This window comes from Arachis duranensis, chromosome 4, assembly GCF_000817695.3.
Source record: "Arachis duranensis cultivar V14167 chromosome 4, aradu.V14167.gnm2.J7QH, whole genome shotgun sequence".
Classification (NCBI taxonomy): Eukaryota; Viridiplantae; Streptophyta; class Magnoliopsida; order Fabales; family Fabaceae; genus Arachis; species Arachis duranensis.
The window spans coordinates 10,682,440-10,691,421 of record NC_029775.3 but is presented as its reverse complement, the minus strand read 5'-3'; positions in this window follow the sequence as shown (position 1 = coordinate 10,691,421).

The following is an 8,982-nucleotide window of genomic DNA, read 5'->3' as shown; positions in this document are numbered from 1 at the left end:
CTTCGCCAGTGGCCTTTGCTCCTCCGTGTTGGCGACTTCCTGCCTTTGCCACTAGCTTTGCTGATCTCCAGGAAGTTATCGACTTGAGGAAGGAGGTGCAGAAGCTAAGACAGGAGCTTCACCAACAATAGGAGCAGTCTGAGCAGAGGTATCGAGAGATTCTTGCACGCGTTGATGCTAGCTTAGACCTAATAGAGAAGCTAGAGCAGATCGATCGGTTGTGACAACAGATAGAGGTGTACAGTCTGCAGATGCGCACTATTTCCAGCGGCGCTGCTGTTTCTAGCGGCAACGCTCCTGGTGGGGCACTAACGGCAGCACTGACGGCAGCACCTGCTCCGCCGCCTCAGCAGAAGGACCACGATGCCTCCGACATCGATGATTATCAGGATTTGTATAATTTAGGGTTTTATGCATTTTTGTTAGTTTAGGGTACGTTACTCTACTTCTATGACATTTTATTATATTCGCACCATTTATTTTCAATAAAATAATTTGTTGTTTTCTACTAATTTTAAATTTTTGATAACAATTTCGTTTACAAGTGTTTTAATTTGATTTGACTGCTTGTTGTGGCTAAACAGTGCCAGAAAAAAAATAAAAAATAAAAAACCTACCGGCGGATGTACCGTCGGATTAATCATCAACTCAGGCTCGACAATCCATTGAAAGAACCGACAAAGAAATCCGCCGATAATTTGCGTTAGACAAAAAAATCCTCCGGTAAAATTTTTTTTGTGTTGTTTATACCGTCAACTCAGTTTTTAGATTATTTAGTTGCTTAATAGTTGCGAAACATTATGGAAAATTCATCAAATAGCATTATTCGAGCAGAATGTTTCCTTCACATCTCTTGGTATGACTTACATTCTTGAATAAAATAAGTTAATTATTAGTACTTGTTAGCCACCAATAATTGTCTCACTATGCAGGTTTCTTTTGTAGTTAGTACTTGTTTAATTGCTAGAAGCTTGCACTAGAGATGGATTAGTTGATGTAGATAGTAATTATTTAAAATTCACGTAATTATATACTAGTTATTCAAGTGTCAAAGCTCAAAGCATAAAACTATTTCGTGCTAAAATTTGTTTCAACTTTCAACACTCCAACATATTAAAAGTGTTAGATTTCTCCATTTTGGACCAAAGAAAAATAAGAAAACAAAAGAAGTGCACTTTATACATAAACAAATAGTCTAATTTGTTTATGTTTGAGTCAGTCAAACAATGACATCAGAAATTCTTCTATTGATTATGATTTTTGTTATTGCAAAAAGTTCCTTAAACCTGATTCCTCTTTAGTGGATTTAAGTTTATTTGAATTGCTGGTTATTTCTTTCTAATTTTCATGATTATGATTTCTGGTTCTTGTTTTCTATATTTAATGCTTAGGGTTGATTCTTGTTTGTGGGTTGTTGTTAGGTTTTTGTCGTACCCAAATGTAAACCCCGTTAAATTAGTAAGTAATTAGCCAATAAATTAATGTTTAATAAAGAAGATTAGAAATGTGAATACTATATTAAATTAAGATAGAGCTCATCGAAACGAGAAAATTTTAACACTAATTTCAAAAAAATTGGTCCAAGATTGGACCGAACGGGCCGAACTGGTTGAATCGAATCCAAACCGGGCGTGTGGGCCCAACTGGCCCAGCACATTTAAGTGAGCACGGTTCTTTCTTTCCCCTCTTTTCAGCAAAACACTGAAGGCCATCAATAGGGAGAAGAAAGAAGAAACCCCAACGCTACGGCAAAATTTAATATGTCGTAACTCTTCCGTCCAAGATCCGATTGCCGCACCATTTGCGGCCACTGGTCCACTGCGTCAAGCTCTACGCTTCTACCAGAATAATTTCATAGGTAACCCGCTTATTCACCCTCAGCTTCTTCTTCCCAAATTTTTTGAAAATTAAGTGGAGATATTGAATTTATTTGCTCTTTGATGTTTTAGGATCCAATTAGCTTGAGGAAAATGTTCACTCTTGCTTATGTGAAGCTTGGGTAAGGTGAGGATACCATAATTCCATTTTAATTCTATTAAATTTGAACTTTGGATATTAAAATGGATATATATGTGTTATGAATGTGTATTGGGTTGTGAATAAATAATTGGAGCTTGAAATTGTGGATATTGAAACTTGGAGGAAGCTAAATACTAGAGTTTTATTGAGGTTTTGGGGCTGTGTTGGTTTTAATAAATTGCCTTGATCATTACGAGGAATCGGCCAAGGTATGGTTTTGGTTTCTCATAGATAATATGTAATGTTTTGGTGAAAACATAGGCTAGATGACCATAGGATAGGTTGAAAATTTGGGAATGTGTTAATGCTAGTAACCTTGATGGAAATGTGGAATTATATTGCGAATGAGTTGATGAATGATGATTTTGTTGAGTTGGTTGTAGGAATTGTGTTAATTAATGTTGTTGATGGGAGTTGATGAATGATTATTGATGATGAAAGATTGAGGATTGGTTGAGTTATATATATGTGTGTGTGTTTGTTGAGTAATGAATGAATTGAGAGTTGAAAATGATTTTGATATTGGAATTGGTTGGTTTATTGGAAATAATTTGAAAAGGGTTTGAAAGGTGGTCTGGTTGGGACCCAAGTAGGGTGGCAAAGTCCGAATTTTAAAGGAGATGTTGCTGAAATTTTTATAAAAATTCGAGATTTAGATTAAAGTATTATTTAGACAAATATGGATAAAAGAATTATATTATTTGACTTTTATTTATAAAGAAAAGAAATGCATTATGTTTTGAAACTTGATTTATTAAGAAAAGCATTATGTTTTGAGTTTTACTTAGTTAAGAAGAGAATTATGTTTTGAGTATGAATTATTGATGAATGGAATGGGAGGTGTGATGATGATAATTGTTGAATGAATTGAATGATGAAGAGGATGAATTTGATATGAAATTGTTTTGTGGGGATCATGGTTATTTACCGCACACGTGTGTGCTATTTTCTAATTGAAAACGTCTGTGGGGATCGAGGTGGTTTACCACCTGCAAATGGTGGGGATCGAGGTGGTTTACCGCCCACCAGGTGAGGATCGTGGTACTGTACCGCTCACCAGTTTTCAAGAGGACGATGTCCGGGTTAGCTACCGAACATGTCGGGTTGGCTATATAACCGACAGATGAGACTTATCAGCCATAGGGCAGACATACATCATTTGCATATGTGTGTCTTGTTTGATTGTGCATTGATTGAGCTTGCCTACGTGATTATTATGCTTACCTGTTATATTTGCTATCTGCTGTATCTGTATCCTACTTGTGTTTGCTTTGTCTGTATTGGTTGTCTGTGCACCGGAGTTTTGGAGGATTGAAGGAAGGCATAAATTAGGGCTTAAGTTAAAAAGGAATTAGAAGTAAGAACCTTAGATAACCTACCCTATTTATGGTTTTTCATTTATAAACTTTAAGATTTAAATCTGAGTGTCGGAGTTCTAGGATCGCCTCTGGCTTTCCCGGGACCTTATATATTATGTATGTGGGAACCATTACCATGCTGAGAACCTTCGGTTCTCATTCCATATCTATGTTGTTGTTTTCAGATACAGGTCGAGATGTGCCTCGGTGAGCATCTGGAGGTTTCTCTGGCAAGCGAAGTTGGAAAGTTATATTTTGGTGTTGTCTGTTATGTATTTTTGTTCATAGATTCTCCTCTGTGTGTGTGTGTGTGTATAAATATAAATGATGTTTAATTCTCTTAGAGACTTTTTGGAGAACTAGGTGTTTTCTTTATGCATGTTGGGTTATCTTGGGATATATACTTATGTTTATATATGTATTTATACTCCGGTCAGCTTTAGCTTCGCAGGTTGCATTCGGAGCTTGATATTCTGTATTTTGGTACTCAACTCTTTGTATATACTCACGTCTTACCTTTATTTTTTCTCCGGTTTTACGTTTACGAGAGTAATGCACTTTTCTTTTCGTGGCTTTTGCTTAAACCTTTCTTCAAGGCTCTTCGAATATTATATCCTTCAATTATATTATGTATGTATATTTTATTCTTAGAGGTCATAATACATCACCAACTCTGTTTTATGACTTAAGCATAAAGCTCTGTATGGTAGGGTGTTACACTGAATGCGTGTACGCAGGAGATGATGAATGTCATAAAGCTGATGTATGACCAGCCCTAACCCAGCTACACAAATATCTCCGGTGAGACCAGGCAGTGCTGGTTTGAGAAATGGGTGGTAATTACTTTCATTGTTTCTGTTTTAAACTTTTTTAGCTAGTTTATATCGTCTATCTTGTTTACCTAAATTTAAAGCTTCTTTGTTGTAGCAGCACTTTATTTGGAATGTTGAGCACGACCTAGCTATTTGGAAGATATTCGACTATAGGATGGGTCAGCGACTCAAGCAGATGCTGAATGATGTTCGTCATGGGCAGGACCAACAGACGCGCTGGCTCTGACCAGAGGTAAAGAAGGGCCTGTTAGCTCATTCGGAGACCGACTTGGGGTTCAGGCGTTGACGCCTCACCAACCGAGCTAATAGGGCATCGGCCAGTTTGTCCACGTACACTGGCGTCTCGGCGACCTTCATGAAGATGAAAGCCAGGCTGGTATATAGTTCTTTTAATATTGTTAATAACTTCGTTATGTTATCTGTTTTGGATATCATTACTAGGCATTCTATTAATTTTGTATTTCAATGCAACTGGTGTAGTCGAAGTCATTGGAACGTGAGGCCATATTGGAGGAGACGTTCAAGCAATGGCGGATTTTAGGGGGCCTAACGTGGCTATGGTCCCCCCTTCCCCCAATTTTTTTAAAAATTAATACTATTATTATTATTATTATTATAATTATTATTATTATTATTAATATATTAGTAGCAATTAACAAATAGGTTTAAAAAAATAAAAACGTATAAAAAAGTTATTAAAAAATGTAGGTTTGTATTAATGTAAAAAAGTAACAACTATAAAAAAAAATTATTTTGGCTCTTTCTTTGGCAATAGTAATAATTGAATAGACTTTTTAAATAATAAAAATTATTAAAACAAGACTTTAAAATAAGATAAAAGATGAATTTTTAGTCGATTATATGGTTGTATATGTTGAAAAAGAGAATGTTTCAAAATTTATTTCAGATGATAAATTGATAATTTTAGTTATATGAAATATCGCAGAGCAAATTTAAAAATACCAAAATTTTAAAATATGTAATTGAATGTTAATTTTATATAATATAATTATTAATTTTGACCTATATACTATAAATTATATTTTGTTGATTTTTTGTTATGTTAAATTTTAATTTATTTTGTATTTAATTTGGCCCCCTTTTATAAAATATTTGGATCCGCCACTGCGTTCAAGTATACCCACATGCTGAAGGAGAACAAAGTGAGATTTTTTTATCAGCTGTCTCAGGACCATTATGTGAGTAAACATACAACCGATTATCTTTTGCTACAAAATTATCAGAGATTAACTATATATCTGTCTTACTAATCACAGTAACTTGTGGAATTGCACAGGAGTCTTACACACAGAAAATAGAGGCCGCGACTCAGCAGTCTCAGCAAAGTGGGGAGGATTCTGCTGATTGATCTGCGGCCTTAGTTGTCGACCCTGATGCAGTTTGGCACGAGACCGCCTCAGCCTCGTACAAGAACAGCATATACGAGATAGGGTCGTTCTTCACCAGCAGCCTTCGCACCTCGACGTTGAGGCTGTCGTCAGGCTCCACCACCAGTCGAGCCGTCCAGCTCGAGGAAGGCGTGGATTTAAGGCTCCAAGTGCAGGAGCTCTAGCGTAGCCTTCATTAGCAGGCTCAAGGGCTTAATGATTATCAAGAGAGGAATCAGGAGATCCTCACCCGTGTGACACCTACGGAATGAGCTCAGACTGGAGTTTAGGGAGTCATTGGAGCGGATGCAGCGTACGGAGGCTCAGATGGAGGTGTACTAGGCCAGATGCGCGCCGCTGGCATCGACCCTAGAGGTGGCAGTGGTAGCACAGGTGGCACATGGACATCGTCCCTGCCTCTTACACCCCCGACTTAGGGCCACAAAACTGACGACGACGACTACCTGAATTTGTAGATATTAGGTTTTTGTTTTATTGTTTCATACATTCATAGTGTACTTGACTTTTATTTAATTTGCATATTTTATTGTTTATTTACTTTAAATAAAAAAGGCTTATTTTTTCTAAATTGACCATCAATTTTCTGAAAAAAATTTAAAATTAAAATTAAAATTAACCATTTATTTCAAATTCCAAAAAAAATTGATATTACCGTTGAAAAAATCTGTCGGTAATCAATTGGTTTCCTGAGCTGGTAATCCACCACAAAATCCGACGGTAATTTCTGTCGGATGAAATAAATCCAATGGTCAATATTTACCAGCGAGGTTTATACCGTCTGATTATTTTCGTTGGTAAATCTGACGATAAATTGATTACCATCGGATATATTTGAAGATCCGACGGTAAATTTGACATTACTCAGCATTTTTTCTGGTAGTGTAAGACATTTCCACTAAGATATGTATGATCCCCGAGGTTGAAATCGAGCTACAAGATAGTAGATTCTATCACGTATATCAAATTTGGAAACTTACTTTACACAACACACCAAGTTATATGTTTCATCTTTCACACAATAAATGCACAGTTACCTTGGAAAATATTGCAATGATACTTGATATCCCAATAGATGGTATGCTGATGTTAGAATTTACAAATAATAACATTACTGGCCTAAAAAATAAATTTATGATACAATTTAGCATTGTACCTATTGTAGTTGATCGTAAAGAAAGCAGTGTCAAGTTTGCATGGCTTTGCACCTAAATCACCGCATGTAGTTGGATACAGCACTCGGTAGACAGATGTACGTGAAGATTCACATATTATTTGTTTGGGACAAATTTGTTTTATGACAAGTTAGGATTGTTAATCCATTGAAAGTTCTTGCCTCTGTTTTGAAAATTTTCTAAGATGAAGGGTTTTAGTTCGAAATCTGCTTGCCTGACACATTTATATAGAGCATTATGTCAGATATCATGTTATGATTACAAGGATGTGAATGGCACTTTGGCACTACTATGTGTATGGACTTGGGAACAGTTATGGTTCCTAGAACTGGTTCAATCACAGCAAAAATTTTCACCTACATGTAAGTAAAATTACTTTATATAATATGTTAATATATATTATTTAATATGCATTGTTTAAATATATTATTAAATATATTGATTGTGAAAATTAAGGTTTTATTCTATTTCAGCTGGATTGATTGACAATCACAATTTCAAGGATATAAAAAGTAAACCATCTCTCATATCAGGCAGTTACTAAATGATATTCTTGCAGATGGGGTAAATTTTTTATACTATTTAATAGTGTTTCGATTTTTGTGCATCTTTTATTTATATTTATACGTTTTTTACTTTTTGCAGTTTGTGTAAACCCTAATAGTCATGATCATTAGAGGTGCATATTAAAAAATCAAAATATGGTTTACCAGTTAAAAAATTATAACCACATTTTAGTTAACCAATTTAACAAAACAATTTTAAAATCATATCTATATTTTTTAAATTTGATTAACCAAAACCAAATTTAAAAAAATCGATTAACCAAAACAAAAACCAAATTTTAAAAAATTTTAATTTTAATTTTCTAGAGTAAAAATCCAATTTGAAAAAATAGTTTTTTTAGAAAATCAATTTTTTGATCCAAAAATCGGTTTTCTGGTTGAAAAACTGATTTTTTTTAATCCAAAAATTGGTTTTATTTTTATAACCGATTAATAACTAGTTTGATCATATAAAACCAATTTGGTTAATTAACCAAGATTAAATTTTTGGTAAACCAAAAAATAAGTTTGATTTTTGAATTAACCAAACCATGTACAACCTTAATGATCATATAAGGAACATTGTAGTTCCAAATGACATCTTGCAGCATTGCTTAATATTGAGTGCAACGTGCAACATGATAAATGCCCTCAACTATTGTATCATCGTCATCCACATCTTCACTTGGACCAGCAATATGATAAGTGCCCTCAAATTTTTTTTCGTTTTTAGTGTTATAAATCGCCCTGTCGATCGATGTTAGATTCCAATAAATAACCTCAACCACTACAAAAAAATTTTGGTTAAAATGGCGGTTTTTTTAGGGTTATTACGGCGGTTTGAACCGCCATTATTACCTTAAACGACGCTAAAAAAAGGCCATAATTTGAAGCGCCATTTGATTATTACGGTGGTTTTTGAAAAACTGTCACAATTACCTGGTTAAATTGGCGGTTGTTGGATTGTTTAAAACGGCGGTTTAAACCGCCGTTATTCCCTATACATGATGCATGGCAATTACAAACCGCCACAATTTCAAAAAATGGCAAAAACCTAACCGCTGCAGTAATTGTAAAACCCGGTTAATTAACGGCTAATTAACCCATAAATGAGAATTTATTCTAGAAAGCCTAAAATGTGATTTTTATGGCTAAATGTGATAGAGGAGATTGAGACGAGAATTTTGGTACCAATTTTATAGAATTCGGACCAAGATTGGACCGAACGGGCCAAATCGGGCCAACCGGACCCAAAGTGGGCCCTTGGCCCAACATAACTTAACCAAAACCCTAGTTTTCAGCACTCTCTCTCCTCATTTGTTACACACACAAGCTGAAATTAGAGAGAAAGGGAGGAAGAACACTCTCTCAAGTTCTCTCCCTTGCTTAATCTTCAAACCACCATAACTTTTGATCTAGAGCTCCGATTGCCGCTCCGTTTGCGGCCACACGTTCATCGCGGAGAGCTCTACAAAACCCATACAACCAATCTTGAGGTAAGCCACGTGTTGCTGTTCGACATCTCAGCCCTTGTTTTCGAGTTTCATGGGTGAAATGTTGAGATTTTGGGTTCTTTGATGTTATAGGACCCAACTCTCTTGAAGGAGAAGGTTAATCTTGTCTCCTTGGACCTTGGGTGTGGTAAG